This window comes from Schistocerca serialis, chromosome 5 (genome assembly GCF_023864345.2).
Source record: "Schistocerca serialis cubense isolate TAMUIC-IGC-003099 chromosome 5, iqSchSeri2.2, whole genome shotgun sequence".
In the NCBI taxonomy this organism is placed as follows: Eukaryota; Metazoa; Arthropoda; class Insecta; order Orthoptera; family Acrididae; genus Schistocerca; species Schistocerca serialis.
The window spans coordinates 797534461-797553383 of NC_064642.1; the positions used below are offsets into that span (position 1 = coordinate 797534461).

Sequence of the window (18923 nt, forward strand, 5' to 3'; positions counted from 1 at the left end):
AAGGACATCACACACATCCATGCCCGAGGCAGGATTCGAACCTGCAACCGTAGCAGTCACGCGGTTCCGGACTGCGCGCCTAGAACCGCGAGACCACCGCGGCCGGCGCCTGTGAAACTGTTCGGATGCAGGCCGGCCGATGTCAACGACACAACATGCATGCGTTGAGACGAAAGGATACTGTTTTCAGGACACACTGTAACTACGGCTACATGCTACAGCGCCTATTAGACTGCAGTCTCTGTAATTATGTATGATTGAATAAATGGTATCTAGCATGGAAACCATGCATTTCCGGACGCAAGTGGTAGGATATCAAAGTAATTTCGTGCGTTTGTTTACCGTCGGCAGATACGTAAGTGATTAGGGGTTCCGTTCTCTGTGGCAGGTAGATCTGCCACCACAGTTTATTAGTGTTGTTCGTGTTTAGTGTTGTTACCAGGCCTGACACCGTACGAGGGCGTATCACAAAACTTTTGGCCTATTTTTAAACCGAATTACTGCTGTAAATGCGAATTCAACATATCCATTCGCAGCGGTTTATATTTCTCGCTCTCAGTTCTTCAAGATGCCAGTTGTGCTTCAGTCATCTACGGCGCGAGCATCCAAGTGTGATTTTTCTTCTTCAAGCAACGAATGCCCATCGAAATCTTCAGATAAAGGCGTGTCTCGCTTATCGTTCGGGGGGGGGGGGGGGGCGTTCGTCGCTGATTGACGACATGTCCTGCATAGTTGCAACAATGGTGAAGGCGGATCGACGTGTGCTCCTCAAGGACAATTGGTGAAAGCTTTGCATTTCGTACAAGTGTGTGTACGACATCGTTTCATCTACATCTACAGCTACATGGTTGCTCTCCACTTCACACTTAAGTGCCTGGTGAAGGTTTCATCGAACCATTTTCATACTACTTCTCTGCAATTCCACTCTCGAATGGCGCGTGGGGAAAAGGAATACCTAAATGTTTCCGTTCGAGCTCTTATATCTCTTATTTTATTGTGATGATCATTTCTCCCTACGTAGGTGGGTGTCAACAAAATATTTTCGCATTCGGTAGAGAAAGCTGGAGACTGAAATTTCCTAAATAGATCGCGCCGCAAAGAGAACCACCTTTGTTTCAGTGACTGCCACTCCAAGTCGAGTATCGTATCAGTGACACTCTCACCCCTATTGCGCGATAACACGAAACGAGCTGCCCTTCTTTGCACGTTTCCGATGTCCTCCGTCAATCCTACCTGGTAAGGATCCGACACCGTGCAGCAATATTCCAGCAGAGGACGGACAAGTGTAATGTAGGCTGTCACTTTAGTGGGCTTGTCGCTTCTTCTAAGTGTTCTGCCAACAAAGCGCAGCCTTTGTTTCGCCTTCCCCACAATATTATCTATGAGGTCTTTCCAATTCAAGTTGCTCGTAATTGTAATTCCTACGTGTTTAGTCGAATTGACAGCCCTTAGCTTTGTGCGATTTATCGTATACCCAGAATTTATCGGATTTCTTTTAGTACCCATGTGCATGACCTCGCACTTTTCTATGTTTAGTGACAATTACCACTTTTCGCACCACATAGAAATTCTCTCTAGATCGTTTTGTAATTGGAATTGATCGTCTGATGAGTTTACTAGACGGTATATTACAGCATCATCTGCAAACAATCTAAGGGGGCTCCTCAGATTATCACCTAGATCACTTACGTAAACCAGGAAAAGCAGAGAGCCTCTGACACTACCTTGTGGAACGCCATATATCACTTTTGTTCTACTCGATGATTTACCGTCTGTCACTACGAACTGTGACCTCTCTCAGAGGAAATCACGAATCCAGTCACACAACTGAGACGATACTCCATATGCACGTAATTTTATTAATAGTCGCTTGTGAGGATCGGTATCAAATGCCTCGTGGAAATCTAGGAATACGGAATCAATCTGAGATCCCTTGTCGACATCACTCATTACTTCATGGGAATAAAGAGCTAGCTGTGTTGCACGAGAACTATGTTTTCTGGTTCCGTGTTGGTTATGTATCACTAAGTCATTTTCTTCAAGGTGATTCATAATGTTCGAGTACAGTATATGCTCCGAAATCCTACTCCAAATTGAGGTGAGTGATATGGGTCTGTAATTCAATGGGTTACTCTTATTTCCTTTCTCGAATATTGGTGTGACCCGTGCTACTGTCCAATCTTTAGGAACAGACCATTCGTCAAGTGAGCGGTTGTATATGGTTGCTAAGTAAGGCGCTATTGTTTCTGCATACTCTGAAAGGAACCTGGTTGGTATACCATCTGGACCGGAAGACTTGCCTTTCATAAGTGATTTGAGTTGTTTCGCAACACCTAAGATACCTACTTTAATGTCACTCATGCTAACAGCTGTTCTGGTTTCGAATTCTGGAATATTTACTTCATCTTCTTTATTGAAGGAATTATGGAAAACTGTGTTTAGTAACTCCGCTTTAGTGGCACCATCACCGGTAACATTTCCATCGCTATCGCGCAGTGACGGTATATTTGCCACTGGTGTACTTTACATACGACCAGAATCTCTTTGGGTTTTCTTCCACATTTTGAGACAATGTTTCATTTTGGAAACTATTAAAAGTATCTCGCAGTGACGTCCACATTAAATTTCGAGCTTCCGTAAAACTTGGCCAGTCTTGGGGATTTTGAATCCTTCTGAATTTGGCACGCTTTTTTCGTTGCTTCCGCAACAGTCCCGTCTCTTATTGACTTATGCCGTATGAATCTATCAACTGCTGTCGATACTGTATCTTTGAATTTGAGCCATATCTGGTCTACATTAACATAACTAGCTTGGAAGGAATGGAGACTGACTCTTAGGAAGGCATCAAGCGAACTTTCATCTGCTGTTTTAAATAGATATATTTTGCATTTATTTTTAGTGGTATTGGTTGATATGGTTTTGAGCCTCGCTATGATGACCTTGTGTTCACTAATCCCTGCATCCGTCATGATGCTCTCTATTAGATCAGGATTATTTGTGGCTAAGATGTCAAGTGTGTTTTCGCAACCATTTATAATTCGTGTGGGCTCATGAACTAGTTGTTCAAAGTAATTCTCAGAGAAAGCGTTTAGTACAATTTCGGAAGATCTTCACTGTCTACCACCCGCTTTGAACATGTATTTTCGCAAACAAATCGAGGGTAGATTGAAGTTTCCACTGTATGAGTGGGTCGTTAGGGTAACGGAAGATGTTTTGTCGGTAGGTGCCTAAGGAGCGATTAAGCAGTTGGATGACATGATGAAAGGCAGGAGAATGATTGCTTCAGTAAATGATCTGCAACGGTATGCGGTGACAGTTGCTGGACGGCACTGAAACTGGTGATGAAACATGGATACTGCATTTCAAGCTGGGATCGAAGCAGCAGAGCATGGAGTGGAAGCTTTCGGGTTTCTCTGTGGGAGAAAAAAGGTAAAGGAAAAATGCATTCAGTGCCATCTTTTGGGAAAGAGATGTAAACGGTTTTCTGCGATCGCCATGTGCCGCTCCTACTAGATTTCATACCATTAGGTGCACCGTCAGTACCGACGGTTATTGTCCTACACTATCATGACAGCGGGGTGCCATCAGGAAAAAGAGCCGAGATATTCTAGATGTGACCAGTGTAGTTATCCTCCACGACAATACGGTGCAATAAGTGGCATTCAGAACGACAAGCTCCTGTCATTTCACTATGAGAGTCTGGACCATCCACTTCACAGTCCAGACCTCGTCCTAAAATGATTTCCAATCTTTAGGTCCACTGAAGAAATTCGTGGCGGGACAGCAATTCATATGCAGCTATGAAGCCAACACATCATTACAGTATGCTATGGCACCTCACAATGCGCAACAGAGAACTCCTCCTCGCACTTTTTAATGACATTTGGGCGTCGGGTCGCTTTCCTGACGCGTGGCGTGAGGCAGTTTTAATCCCTTTTTTAAAACCTGGGAAAGACCGCACTAACCCAAGTAGCTACCGTAGTATTGCCCTCACTAGTTGCATAGGGAAGACCTTGGAGCGGATGGTCAACCGCCGCCTTGTCTGGATGTTAGAATCCCGGCAACTCCTTAGTCGCTTTCAGTGTGGGTTCAGGAGGTTTCGTTCCACCTTCGATAACCTTGCCCTCCTGGAGGCGGCTATACAACAAGCTTTTCTCCGCCGTCATCACCTGCTAGGTGTATTTTTTGACACCGAGAAGGCCTACGATACCACTTGGAGGCGTCTCATCCTGGAGCAGCTTCACGAATGGGGTTTTCGTGGTTGTCTTCCTCTTTTTATTCAGTCTTTCCTCTCGCCACGATATTTTAGATACCGAATTGGTGACGTCCTGTCTGATCGCTTTGAGCAGGAGAATGGTGTCCCTCAGGGTAGAGTTTTAAGTGTGACTCTCTTTGCCATCGCTATTAATAGCATTACGTCCATAGTGAAAAGTCCTGTCCAGTGTTCTTTGTTTGTGGATGATTTCTCTTTGTTCTGCTCTTCTTCAAGCCTTGCAACGACAACTCGTCAGTTGCAACTTACGATTAGGCTTTTGGATGACTGGGCGCAGAAGTGTGGTTTTCAGTTTTCCACCGAGAAGTCTGTATGTGTTCTTTTTAACCGTTCTCGTTCGATTTTAACCTTTCCTGAGTTGCGGTTGAGGGACACCATTCTTACTTTTAAAGACACGGTGAGATTTCTGGGGCTCATTTTTGACTCGAGGCTCACGTGGTTACCTCATCTTAAAGACCTGAAACGGCGGTCGCTTCAGGCATTAAGTATTTTAAAATGTCTTAGCCACAGTACATGGGGAGCTGACAGGACTTGTCTGCTCCAGTTTTACAGGGCGTTTGTGCGATCTCCGCTCGATTATGGGTGCACGGTGTATGGGTCTGCGAGGCCTTCTTACTTAAAGATTTTGGACGTTGTCCACCATGAAGGGCTTCGGTTGGCCACTAGAGCATTCCGAACTAGCCCCATACCAAGCTTCTGTGCAGAGGCAGGTGAACCGCCACTTCATATGCGGCGACGGCTACTTACGGTACGCCAGGCGTATAAAACTTTGTCCACGCCATACACACCTGCGAGCATACAGTTGCTCAGCCTCCTCTGGCACGGTTATTTCATAACCGGCAACGTGCGACGCAGCCCTATGGGATTCGCGCACAGGATTGCCTCGCTGCGATGTCTATGGCTGGTCTCCGTGTTTTACGTCGCGGTTGGAGCAGATCTCCACCTTGGCTCCTCCGGAGACCCAAACTTATTTCAGGTTTGACTCGTTTTAAGAAGGATGGCACGTTAGATTTTACATTCCAGTCACTGTTTTTTAACATTTTAGATGAGCATCACGGTTTCACTGTCGTTTACACTGATGGCTCCAAACAGGAGAATTTCCTTGGCTGTTCTGTGGTGTTCCCTGATCATGTTACCCGGATTCGCCTCCCTGCTGAATATACCATTTTCGCAGCGGAGCTCCACGCGATCCTGAAGGCACTGGAGCTGATGCATCGTGTTCTGGGCGATCGATTTCTTCTCTGCTCCGATTCTCTTAGTGCCTTACAATCACTGCAGAACCTATACCCGACTGAGGAGATGGTCCAGCTGATATATGACCAACTGTACTTGCTCCAACAGCGGGGTAAAGAGGTATCCTTCTGCTGGGTGCCTGGTCATGTAGGAATATGGGGCAATGAACAGGCCGATCGGGCTGCCAAGGAGGCCTGCAGAGAGCAGGATGTGGTCCAGTGTCCTATCCCCTTGCAGTCGGTCATTGCTGCACTCCACAGGAAGTGCATGGAGTTGTGAGAGGACGAATGGCTGGCGGTGACGGCCAATAAACTGCGGTTGGTAAAGTCAACCACTCGGCCGTGGCGTTCCTCCTGCCGGTTGCTCAGGCGGGAAGAGGTGGCCCTCACACGTCTTCGGATCGGGCACTGTCCTCTCACACATAGCTTTTTATTACGGCGGGAGGATCCTCCGTTTTGTGGTGTGCACATCTCTGTCCGGCACATTTTAAAAGACTGCATTTTATACCGTGATGCACGGGCAGAAGCACAAGTTGATGGGGATCTGCCTTCTGTTTTATCTAATGATGAGACGTGTGTGTCTAGGGTTTTTAAGTTTCGTGATGTGTCTGGACTCTGGCCTAAACTTTTAGGCTGGAGGTTTTAGTGTATTGCAGAGTGGCTGACTCCTCCCCTTTTTTCCTTGTGGTCAGCCAGCCACTTCCATCTGCTACATTGTTTTAGCTCCCTCTATCATTTTCTTCCTGTGTTGTCCATGTTTTACTGTTGACACCCTGCTTCATCCCACGCTTCGGTGTGGATGAGCACATATTTTTCAACGATTGTTACCCGTGTTTTATGTTCCGTTTTATATTCCTGTTCTGGGATTTTTCTTGACACCCGTCTCCCTATGTTACTGAACGGGCGCTGAAGACCTTGCTGTCGTGCGCCCAAAAAACCCCTCTACTACTACTACTACTACTACTACTACATCATTCCGAAGGTGGTCCCACAATCTGCCAGGCGAATTCAGCTACCGGCTGCAATGGGGCAGATGTCTGAACCAGTGTAAAGATGTTGTGGAAAAGTTGTCAGTGCTACGTTGATAAGAAAGTATAATTGCGATTACCTTATGTCGGCTAATATAAAATAGGGGCAATAACTTTGTGATTCGCTCTCGTATATAAGGGCCAGGAACAGTGTCAGACTAGCCGGCCGGGGTGGCCGAGCGGTTCTAGGTGCTACACTCTGGAACGGCGCGACCGCTACGGTCACAGGTTCCAATCCTGCGTCGGGTATGGATGTGTGTGGCGTCCTTAGGTTAGTTAGGTTTAAGTAGTTCTAAGTTCTAGGGGACTGATGACCTCAGCAGTTAAGTCCCATAGTGCTCAGAGCCATTTGAACAAAGCCAGTGGTGTGAGCCCGCTGATCCACCACGAGCGCCCCTGCTGCCGCTATATAGGACGGCTGGCGTCAGACGCACAGCCCACTCGCATCCGGAGCCTCTTCGTTTCATGACACTGTGCAGACGCCGCTAAGCCGCGGCTCCGACACCGTCGTTCCTGCTTCAGTTTAGTCCGCGTCATCCCTGTTGCTATTATATCATCGGGGCTCTATTTATTGTTGCTTTATTTGTAAGGAGCCTCCGCAAGCTTAGAGAAACACAAGAATCTTCTTGAGCCGTGCTCACTCCGAACCATGCGTTTTCGTGAATTTCGCTATCTGTATTTGGTTTCCCCGCCCTTGTTGCGGTTACGTCGTGGTTCTTCTTCCTTCTACATGTGGGAGCAGTGATGTGTATCGATATTTGCGCCGTGTACCATATTTGGTTTGGTGCATATAGTTTTCGGCTAGAGGGCCTGGACGCAGTCGGTCGGTTGTTACGGACGAGGGAAGTTATCTCCGCGTGGTGCAATCGGCTGGGGCCGCTGGCAGCCCCTGTGCAGTGTCGGAGCGTGTGTGGAGCTGCCTGATCGCTACGAGCTTCGTGGTTCGCCGACTCAGGACGTCAAAGTTGAGTAGTGGTTTCAACTACCCAAGCCACGTCCATTCACGTTGTGGTGGTTCGTGTCGGTGGTTCGCTGTTGGGGAGGTTTTCCTGTGAGCAACACCGAGTGTTTCTACTGCTGGGCTTTAGCCGCCATGCGGTGCCATTAACTATGTTGGTCGACTACAATTTGAGTGCACCAGTGCAATTTTCTGTCTTGTGGCCTGCCCTGGGCACTAACGTAATTTTAGGCAGCGTCCTTTCCTCACCTGTTGTCCCTGTCCAACATGGCGTGTAATTTTGCCAGCTAATACGTACTCCACTGTGGATTATCTCGTTTGTAACTTTTCCGGTTTGAGTTCTCATGTACTGACTGACGGGAAGCAAGTCGCTGTATCGGTCGGTCCGTGGCTGCCCTCTGGTTGGGTTCCGACGGATCAAGTATAACTGGGTTCACCACTTGTCTCGCCTAAGTGAACGAGGCAGATCGACCTCCTTGGAGGCTTACGAGTGCCACTGGGGTTTAATTATCTGTTGCCAGCTACTTTAAATTCTAGGCTTATGGTTACTTTTGTTGATTTTATTAAAATTTTGCAAAATTAATTTTTAAATTTATCTTTCAAGCTTAAACATTGTGGCCCTCTGCCTTTAAAAGATTATGGTAATATATTTTAAAATTTTGAAACTTAATTGTGGGCTTCAGCCATTGGTATTGCACCTTGCTTGTGTATGTTATATCTGCTTAGCCTTAAGGCTTTCCACATAGCCGTGATACGTTCTTTTTTTAATTTATTTCATTTTCCTCTGTAATTGCTTTTTAATCTCGTTGATTTTTAAGATTTCTTGTTCTTAAACATTCTGGCCTTCTGCCTTAAAAGTCTATGGTAATATATTCTAAAATTTTGAAATTTAATTGTGGGCCCATATGTTTGCTGGTTTTCTTTTTAAATTATTTTATTACTGTCTTATTTGGATTTTTATCTTGTTGATTTGTTAAGATTTCGTGTTTGGAGGCCTTCAGCAGTGAAAGAGTTGCATTCGGTAAAGGTCCGGCTATGTGCTACTTTGGTTGTAAAGGTTATTAAATTACAATAAATTACAATTAGAAGGAGAAATTGACCTCAGCCTTTGGCGCTTTCCACAATTCTATTACCTGTTCTGCCCAGCGGGTTTAGCGGGCGGATCACTTCTGTTTACCACGTTAACTCACTCACTAATCGTCTTCACACTTGTCCAGCTTTTCTACAACGGCAGTTGCTACACCATTCCGTAGCACACCTCTCCTTACCGTTGTGTACGATGTCGTACACAACAGTCAGTGAATATCAGCAGCTGGAACAGGTTATGTCGTCCCAGGGGTAGGCTGCCATTAACATCAGAAAGTAAACGTCCTGGTTTGGAGTGACAACATGATGTGGAAGCATGGCCCGCTGGTGGATGGCATCGCATGTGTTCAGTGTTCAATAGTGATTGTACATTACTCAGGATGACCATCAAAGTCGAGTATGGCAGTGTTATTACTGGTGTTCCAAGCTGGAGAGCCATCAGGTAAGACTTCAGGTCACGGCCGGTAGCTACTGAAGGATCTCTGGCTGCTGATCGGTACGTCACATACACACTGTGCCCTCACGCGTTCATTCACTTGCTACAGTATCAAGGTGCCGTCTTGCAAATGGGAAACGCTCGTCTTAGCATGGAACCTATCTCTACGAACCATCTGCGCCATGATGAGGCACACCGATGTTCGGTAAGATCCCCAGGTCCGTTTGCGACAGAACACGTGGAGGACAAGCTGTATTCCAGTGTCAGTATTCAGAATATCAAGGGCCAGTTACAACGGATGTGTGCTAGCATGCCTCAGGGGAAGAGACAACGGTTTTGTTAAACACTACGGAACATAATCAGGCCAGAGGGATGCGACTTTAACTGATAAGTGAATAAACACTGACAAGTTCTTTTCAAACTGAACGCAATTTTGTAATCCGTGCAATAACATCACATACCTTCTCAACCCATCAAATTTCATTTCGTTTCCTTCTCCCCTTTTTGGTGCTCCACGTATTCTTTTCCAGGCACTATAGACATTGTGTACTAATATTGTGAATTAATGCGCACATTTATGCGTGCATGTAGGCGCACGCGCACACACACAGACACAGACACAAACACACACACAACTTCAATGAAGTGCAGGAAAGTTTACCAGCAATATTACGTTAAATAACTTTTTTGCTCCATCTACAAGAGAAATTGCACTACTTATAGTGAGATATGTTGCACTTTCTTATTTGAAGTCTTATATTTCATATCCACTAAAAATTCTGCTAGTGAATAGGAGCAGTAATCTAGTTTGTGTGACCTATGTGAAAGATTATCATAACATTATATCGCAGTACTTGTAGAAGCCAATGTCCTTACTAGCTGTACTTGGAACTTTTCTTTTTGCTGTGTATCATGTTTGTAACACTGTATACTACAGACAGAACATCATGGTTGCCATGTGGGTAAGAGACGTAATGTGCTTTTTAACTCTGGCGGTACCAAGGCATTTTCCATAACGCGCATTAATATTTCTTAGTTGTTGTTGAATAATATTAACAAAATACTTTCTAAAGAGGTACTGACTTGTTAATAGCATTCACAACTGAAAATATCTTTTAGCGCACTCTTAGCAATATCAACACAATTTCAAGAATGCGTATTACCAACTTTACGATTACCACAAAAAAATTAGAAATGCAGATTTCGTTCACTGTTGTTGTCTTCTACTCTCAACTTATTTTTTAAAGAGGTACTGATGTATAAGCGAGGCCCTGAACCTGGGACTACTGAATACAGCATTCACGTTGGGTTAAGTTTAGCTGAAAAATTTAACACGTCTATGGAGACTGGTAGAATAATTCATTAAAACAATAAATATTTTTTCACAATTTTAAAATATAAATTAACTGACTTGATTACAATATTTTCAAAAGGGAGGGTAAGGTACCCACTCCTCCTGTAGTCATTGCGAAGATTGACAGCGCAACGTAGCAGTTACACGCCCGTCCATTTTCGTAGACAAACTGTGTTATTTGCGAACCACATACAACAGACAACTGCCTCTGTATAGTACCATCGCAGTAAATCACGATGAGCTGCACGTTCCATGTGATGCACCAGCTCTTCCTGAATGTGCATCAACCGCGATGCAAAATACATCTCGCGTGCTTAACGAAGAGAAACACATCCAGTGTGAGAGCGCCTGATGGGTCAGTGTAATATTGTGAAACATACAGTAGGTGATCCTTCTGACATAAATGGAGTAGAGGGAGCGAGAGAGGGTTGGGACTCACCTGTTCACTCTTCAGTTTGCAGAGAGACTGTACCTGTAGCGACATCTCTTTTCCTGAGGAATCCAATAACACTCTAAGACAAAGAAACACGACGCACCACGGAGCAGTTACTTAAATGGGTCAGAATTTGATATACACACAGGTATCAATGTGTGACGTTGGAGTGCAGTTTCGCTGTGGAGCTGCCAAGGATAATAAACCGAAGACATTTCGATACCAGCGCATAAAGTATTTGCGAATTTCAGTCCGTATACAGTTGGACAGCAACTGCGCCTCGCAGACATGCACGTGAATAATTTACGCAGACCTCACCATTTGAGATAGGACGTGTATTTGGACACTCGGAAGCCCGTTTGAATAACCGGCGAATCGCTCGACATTTGAATAGGAGCGATGCCACTGTTGGATGACGTTGGCCGGAAGTGGTGAACCTTGACTGAACACAGCGGCATGAAGGAAGCTGTCGACTTAGAGACATGACAGAGCGTGAGGACCGAGCAATCGTCAGAGAATTATTCAGAGCTCCAGATTCATCATCATCGTCGATCGGAAGTACAAGTGATGCTTCAGTGACCACAAGGGGCATGAGTAGGCGGCTCACAGAAGGAGGACTGAGCTAACGGTGTCCCTTCCGCCGACTACCACTGACGTCTGTACACCAAACAAGCCCGCTGACAGTGGTGTCGGGCACATTCGGCCAGAAATCTCATTGACTGGAGTATAATCGTCAACGGTGATGGGTCCCGCTTAGAACTGAGCCTCGGTGACCATCAATCTGGAGGCGACCCAAACAGCAGTGGGACACCAATCCGACTGTGGCCCACCATACAACCCTAGAACAAAGAGTGATGGTCTGGACTGCCATTTCGTTTCAAAGCAGGAACCATTTGGTTGTTATCCGCAGCACCGTTACAGCACAACGGTGCGTCCTGCCTTTCGCGGCAGGCCATCTGGGGCTTAGATTTCAGCAAGACAATACCCACCCAGACACGGCGACAGTTTGTGTGGCTTGCTTTCGTGGTTGAAAAACCCTGTCTCGTCCTGGAAGGTAGCGGGATCTTCCTCCAGTTTGGAGCATTACGCAAGGGCACTCCAACCGTATCGGCATTTTGACGATGTAACGCATCAGTTGGACAGAATATGGCAAGCTATCCCTCAGGAGCGGACCATGGGGAAGATTAGTTTGGATTCCACAGAAATATTGCATCACGTGAGGCAATACTGACCCTACAACTTATCTTAGAAAATAGATTAAGGAAAGCCAAACCTACATTTCCAGCATTTGTAGAATCAGAGAGCCGGCCGGTGGAACCGCGCGACCGCTACGGTCGCAGGTTCGAATCCTGCCTCGGGCATGGCTGTGTGTGATGTGCTTAGGTTAGTTAGGTTTAAGTAGTTCTAAGTGACTGATGACCACAGCAGTTAAGTCCCATAGTGCTCAGAGCCATTTTGTAGACTCATAGAAAGATTTTAACAGTATTGATTGGAATACTCTTAAATCCTGATGGTAGCGGGGGTAAAATACAGGGCTATTTACAATTTGTACAGAAACCGGAAGGCAGTTATAAGAGTAGAGGGGCATGAAAGGGAAGCAGTGGTTGGGAAGGGAATGAGACAGGGTTGCAGTCTCTCCCAGGTGTTATTCAATCTGTATTTTGAGCAAGCAGTAAAGGAAACAAAAGAAAAATTCGTAGTAGGTATTAAAATCCATGGAGAAGAAATAAAAACTTTGAGGTTCGCCGATGACATTGTAATTCTGTCAGAGACAGCAAAGGACTTGGAAGAGCAACTAAAAGGAATGGACAGTGTTTTGAAAAGAGGATATAAGATGAAAATCAACAAAAGGAAAACGAGGATAATGGAATGTTATCGAATTATATCAGGTGATGCTGAGGGAAATTAGGCACTTAAAGTAGTAAATGAGTTTTGCTATTTGGGGGAGCAAAGTGACTGGTGATGGTCGAAGTAGAGAGGATATAAAATGTAGACTGGCAAAGGCAAGGAAATCGTTTCTGAAGAAGAGAAATTTGTTAACGTCGAGTATAGATGTAAGTTTCAGGAAGTCGTTTCTGAAAGTATTTGAATGGAGTGTAGCCATGTATGGAAGTGAAACATGGACGATAAGTAGTTTGGACAAGAATAGAATAGAAGCATTCGAAATATGGTGCTACAGAAGAATGCTAAAGGTTAGATGGGTATATCACATAACTAATGAGGCGGAATTGAACAGAACTGGGAGAAGAGTAGTTTGTGGTACAACTTGACTAGAAGAGAGGTCGGTTGGTAAGACATGTTCTGAGGCATCAAGGGATCACCAATTTAGTATGGGAGGGCAGCGTGGAGGGTAAAAATCGTAGAGGGAGACCAAGAGATGAATACTCTAAGCAGATTCAGAAGGATGTAGGTTGCAGTAGTTACTGGGACATGAAGAAGCTGGGAAAGAATAGAGTAGCATGGAGAGCTGCATCAAACCTTTCTCTGGACTGAAGACCACAATAACAACAACATCCCTCAGGAGGATGTCCAACAATCTAACAAGTACACCAATCAATGCCAAGCCGAATAATTTCTCGCTCAATTTCTGAAGCTCTTCCTCTTGATTGCATCAACGTGTTTCCCTGATTCTTTTTTTTTTTTTTTTTCCTTGGAGTGTATCTGGCAGGACGTTGTTTGTCGACCTAGAAAACCATTCGAACTCTGTGTGTATAAGCTTGTTGTGCAGCGAGACTTAACAGCCCTGTCATCGCGACTGAGAGCACGCTATGCTGCGCTCGGGCGTCACGAAGACGACGTGGCAGCCGGGGGCTATCGGCGCTTCTTCCGTCCCGCCGCGGCCGCGCCTCGCGACCTCTTGGGGTGTTAACTGGCGCGACCAGTCGCCCGCGGGCGGGTAAGCGAGTTATCTTGTTAGGCGGCTGCTTCCCCAGGGAAAACACAGCAGCGGCTGCGTTAAGAGGATTACCAGTCGGAGCTGTTCCGGCGCCGCCAGCCGTCCCAGACCGGTCCAACCAGGACCGTGTGTGTGTGTGCGTGTGTGTGTGTGTGTGTGTGTGTGTGTGTGTGTGTGCGAGCAGCCCTGCTACTGATGCTGCCGCTGCATCTGCACCGAAAAGTTCCGGTCCCACGCCTCCGGATACTGCACTCGTCCCAAGATCCGCTTCACTGGGAGAACTAACGAACTCGGTACGTGGGCATGCAGTAAAGCCGTCTTCCTCACACGGGGCGCGAGGGAGGACGTCGACGCTGAGCTGGAAGAGTTTTATAAGAACACAGTGTGGTGTTTCACGTTTCGGAGCATCCCGGAGCGTCCAAGACAGAATCTGTTACTCAGATTTTTTGTTTCGTGCAGAGAAAATGGGCCATTGAGATGCAAATTAGCATTTACATAGCAAGCAGTACTTGGGAGATGGCATATTAGATTACGTCATTTGCAGTCCCGTCTGGTGTTCAGCAAGTATGGCTATCAGCAACCCAAAGACTTTGTTCCCTTGGAGGTGGCCAGCGTGTCTGCCTCTGGAGCACGAGGTGCCGGGTTCGATTCCTTGCTGGGTTGGGGATTTTCTCTACCCAGGGACTGGGTGTTTGTGTTGTCGTCATTATTTCATCATCATTCTCGAAACTGGCTAGATTGGACTGCGGAGAGATTGGGACTTAGTACGGGCGCTGATGACCGAGCAGTTGAGCGCTCCACAAACCAAACATCATCATCATCCTAGATGTGATAATGCGCCACCTCTCCTAGATAGACTGATATAATTCTCGAACAAGAAAAAAAAATGGCTCTGAGCACTATGGTCATCAGTCCCCTAGAACTTAGAACTACTTAAATCTAACTAACCTAAGGACATCACACAACACCAAGTCATCACGAGGCAGAAAAAATCCCTGACCCCGCCGGGAATCGAACCCGGGAACCCGGTCGAACAAGAAAAAGAACTAGGAACGGCTAAAGGACAAGATAAATATTAACAGACCGCTGAGATGTCCGGTTAATACCCAATCCAGTATCAGACCAAGGGAACGAATTGACTATGCCCGTACTTGCAGGCGGCAGCTAATTTGTATGGATACTGAGGAAGGGTGGTCGATGTCACAGCACTGATAACTCAAGAACTTAGAAAAAATAGCACTAAAGACCATTTCTGAAATCAGAACAGAACGTATTCTTAAAGCCTTGGGCACACGGACCCAGCATTCGAACATTTAGGCTGAGCGTGCCAAATTTGTGACCTCATAGCGTCGAGGAAACACATCTGGGAGTGTTTGTGAACGTGCAGAATAGTATCTAGCTTATCAGATATTATGAACGGGGGTTTGAACATCAACCAAAAGGTTCAAATGGCTCAGGACTATACTATGGGACTTAACATCTGACGTCATCGGTCCCCTATTACTTAAAACTACTTAAATCTTAATAACGTAAGGACATCACACACATCCATGCCCGAGGCAGGATTCGAACCGGCGACGCAGAGGTCGGAACGTCAACCAGTGAGACGGAAGAATGCCACGTACACCACATGCACGTCATCTCCGATCAACATAGGGTCGCAAGACCCTTTATTGGCTTTCACGTACGTACGTCATTTCTAAGCACCAGCAAATTGAAGATTTCTCGAAAGCCCGCGGTTTTTTGTATGATTTGTTGTAATAAAAGCACCTAAACGTCGTTGTTGTTGTTGTGGTCTTCAGTCCTGAGACTGGTTTGATGCAGCTCTCCATGCTACTCTATCCTGTGCAAGCGTTTTCATCTCCCAGTACCTACTGCAACCTACATCCTTCTGAATCTGCTTAGTGTATTCATCTCTTGGTCTCCCTCTACGATTTTTACCCTCCACGCTGCCCTCCAATACTAAATTGGTGATCCCTTGATGCCTCAGAACATGTCCTACCAACCGATCCCTTCTTCTGGTCAAGTTGTGCCACAAACTTCTATTCTCCCCAGTCCTATTCAATACTTCCTCATTAGTTATGTGATCTACCCATCTAATCTTCAGCATTCTTCTGTAGCACCACATTTCGAAAGCTTCTATTCTCTTCTTGTCCAAACTATTTATCGTCCATGTTTCACTTCCATACATGGCTACACTCCATACGAATACTTTCAGAAATGGCTTCCTGACACTTAAATCAATACTGGATGTTAACAAATTTCTCTTCTTCAGAAACGCTTTCCTTGCCATTGCCAGCCTAGATTTTATATCCTCTCTACTTCGACCATCATCAGTTATTTTGCTCCCCAAATACCAAAACTCCTTTACTACTTTAAGTGCCTCATATCCTAATCTAATTCCCTCAGCATCACCCGACTTAAGTAGACTACATTCCATTATCCTTGTTTTGCTTTTGTTGATGTTCATCTTATATCCTCCTTTCAAGACACTGTCCATTCCATTCAACTGCTCTTCCAAGTCCTTCGCTGTCTCTGACAGAATTACAATGTCATCGGCGAACCTCAAAGTTTTTATTTCTTCTCCATGAATTTTAATACCTACTCCGAATTTTTCTTTTGTTTCCTTTACTGCTTGCTCAATATACACATTGAACAACATCGGATAGAGGCTACAACCCTGTCTTACTCCCTTCCCAACCACTGCTTCCCTTTCATGTCCCTCGACTCTTATAACTGCCATCTGGTTTCTGTACAAATTGTAAATAGCCTTTCGCTCCCTGTATTTTACCCCTGCCATCTTTAGAATTTGAAAGAGAGTATTCCAGTCAACATTGTCTAAAGCTAAGTCTACAAATGCTAGAAACGTAGGTTTGCCTTTCCTTAATCTTTCTTCCAAGATAAGTCGTAAGGTCAGTATTGCCTCACGTGTTCCAGTGTTTCTACGGAATCCAAACTGATCTTCCCCGAGGTTGGCTTGTACTAGTTTTTCCATTCGTCTGTAAAGAATTCGTGTTAGTATTTTGCAGCTGTGACTTATTGAGCTGATAGTTCGGTAATTTTCACATCTGTCAACACCTGCTTTCTTTGGGATTGGAATTATTATATTCTTCTTGAAGTCTGAGGGTATTTCGCCTGTTTCATACATCTTGCTCACCAGATGGTAGAGTTTTGTCAGGACTGGCTCTCCCACGGCCGTCAGTAGTTCCAATGGAATATTGTCTACTCCGGGGGCCTTGTTTCGACTCAGGTCTTTCAGTGCTCTGTCAAACTCTTCACGCAGTATCATATCTCCCATTTCATCTTCATCTACATCCTCTTCCATTTCCATAATATTGTCCTCAAGTACATCGCCCTTGTATAGACCCTCTATATACTCCTTCCACCTTTCTGCTTTCCCTTCTTTGCTTAGAACTGGGTTGCCATCTGAGCTCTTGATATTCATCCAAGTCGTTCTCTTATCTCCAATGGTCTCTTTAATTTTCCTGTAGGCGGTATCTATCTTACCCCTAGTGAGATAGGCCTCTACATCCTTACATTTGTCCTCTAGCCATCCCTGCTTAGCCATTTTGCACTTCCTGTCGATCTCATTTTTGAGACGTTTGTATTCCTTTTTGCCTGTTTCACTTACTGCATTTTTATATTTTCTCCTTTCATCAATTAAATTCAATATTTCTTCTATTACCCAAGGATTTCTACTAGCCCTCGTCTTTTTACCTACTTGATCCTCTGCTGCCTACACTACTTCATCCCTCAAAGCTACCCATTCTTCTTCTACTGTATTTATTTCCCCCATTCCTGTCAATTGCTCCCTTATGCTCTCCCTGAATCTCTGTACAACCTCTGGTTCTTTTAGTTTATCCAGGTCCCATCTCCTTAAATTCCCACCTTTTTGCAGTTTCTTCAGTTTTAATCTACCTAAACGTCGTATTGGTGGTTAAATAATTATTGTAAATTGCGCATAATGGAAGTATGCCGTTTCAAGGCAATGGAGCATTGAGGATCCAACAAAAACGCATTATTCCTAGTACAGTTGTTACAATTAAATGTCAGTTAATAACATATCTACAATTAAAGTTTTCAGGAGGTGGTAAGACGCTAAGTATGGCCCTAGACCATTCTGGTAGACGTAGCGTAATGCGTACAGTGCAGACGCAGAACTGTGAGGTGTCACGTGGTGCCGAGCTGCTTCGTGTCTGACTGGATAAACCGAACTTTTTACTAACTTTCGCATTTGCTGATGGGTGCTGATACGTTCTTATTGTTTTAATATAGTCTGTAGTATACGATGTTATGTAAATATATGTGGAGGGAATATGTTCCATTCGCTTAATCTACAAGACAGCTTTTAGTACTGGCGATAAAATATTTTTCACTTTCTTGTTTTCTGTCTTGTATTTCACATGTTGTTCAAATGACTCTCAGCACTATGGGACTTAACATCTATGGTCATCAGTCCCCTAGAACTTACGACTACTTAAACCTAACTAACCTAAGGACATCACACAACACCCAGTCATCACGAGGCAGAGAAAATCCCTGACCCCACCGTGAATCGAACCCGGGAACCCGGGCTCGGGAAGCAAGAACGCTACCGCACGACCACGAGCTGCGGACTCACATGTTGTAAAGAGCCTGCAATTGAAAAGGAACATTGAACGACCAAGAAAGACTTCAGTGTTTTACTTAAAAGTGACAGTGATGAAATACCTTTTACCTCATTTGGGAACTGCTCTTAATGAGTATCACACTATTTGCAACGGAAATCGTATAAGCTGAGGTCCTTACTGAGTTTAAATGGTCCTTTTCTTTTTGGCTTACGGCGTTTTCTTGGATGCTCAGGAGGTACGCAGGCAAAGGCGAGCAAACCTATGGGAAAATTTTTGTTGGATGTTCGTTCACTTGGGCAACGGCCTTGCCGCAGTGGATTCACAGGTTCCCGTCAGATCACCGACGTTAAGCGCTGTCGGGCGTGGCTGGCACTTGGATGGGTGACCATCCGGGCCGTCATGCGCTGTTGCCATTTTTCGGGGTGCACTCAGCCTCGTGATGCCAATTGAGGAGCTACTCGACCGAATAGTAGCGGCTCCGGTCAAAGAAAACCATCATAACGACCGGGAGAGCGGTGTGCTGACCACATGCCTCTCCTATCCGCATCCTCAGCTGAGGATGACACGGCAGTCGGATGGTCCCGATGGGCCACTTGTGGTCTGACGACGGAGTGCTT

General features: G+C 45.3%; 1 pseudogene; it reads left to right on the plus strand.

The window, feature by feature from the left end:
• The first annotated feature begins 18601 nt into the window (after nucleotides 1-18601).
• On the plus strand, nucleotides 18602-18719 carry LOC126482842 (5S ribosomal RNA; annotated as a pseudogene).
• Nucleotides 18720-18923: the final 204 nt, after the last annotated feature.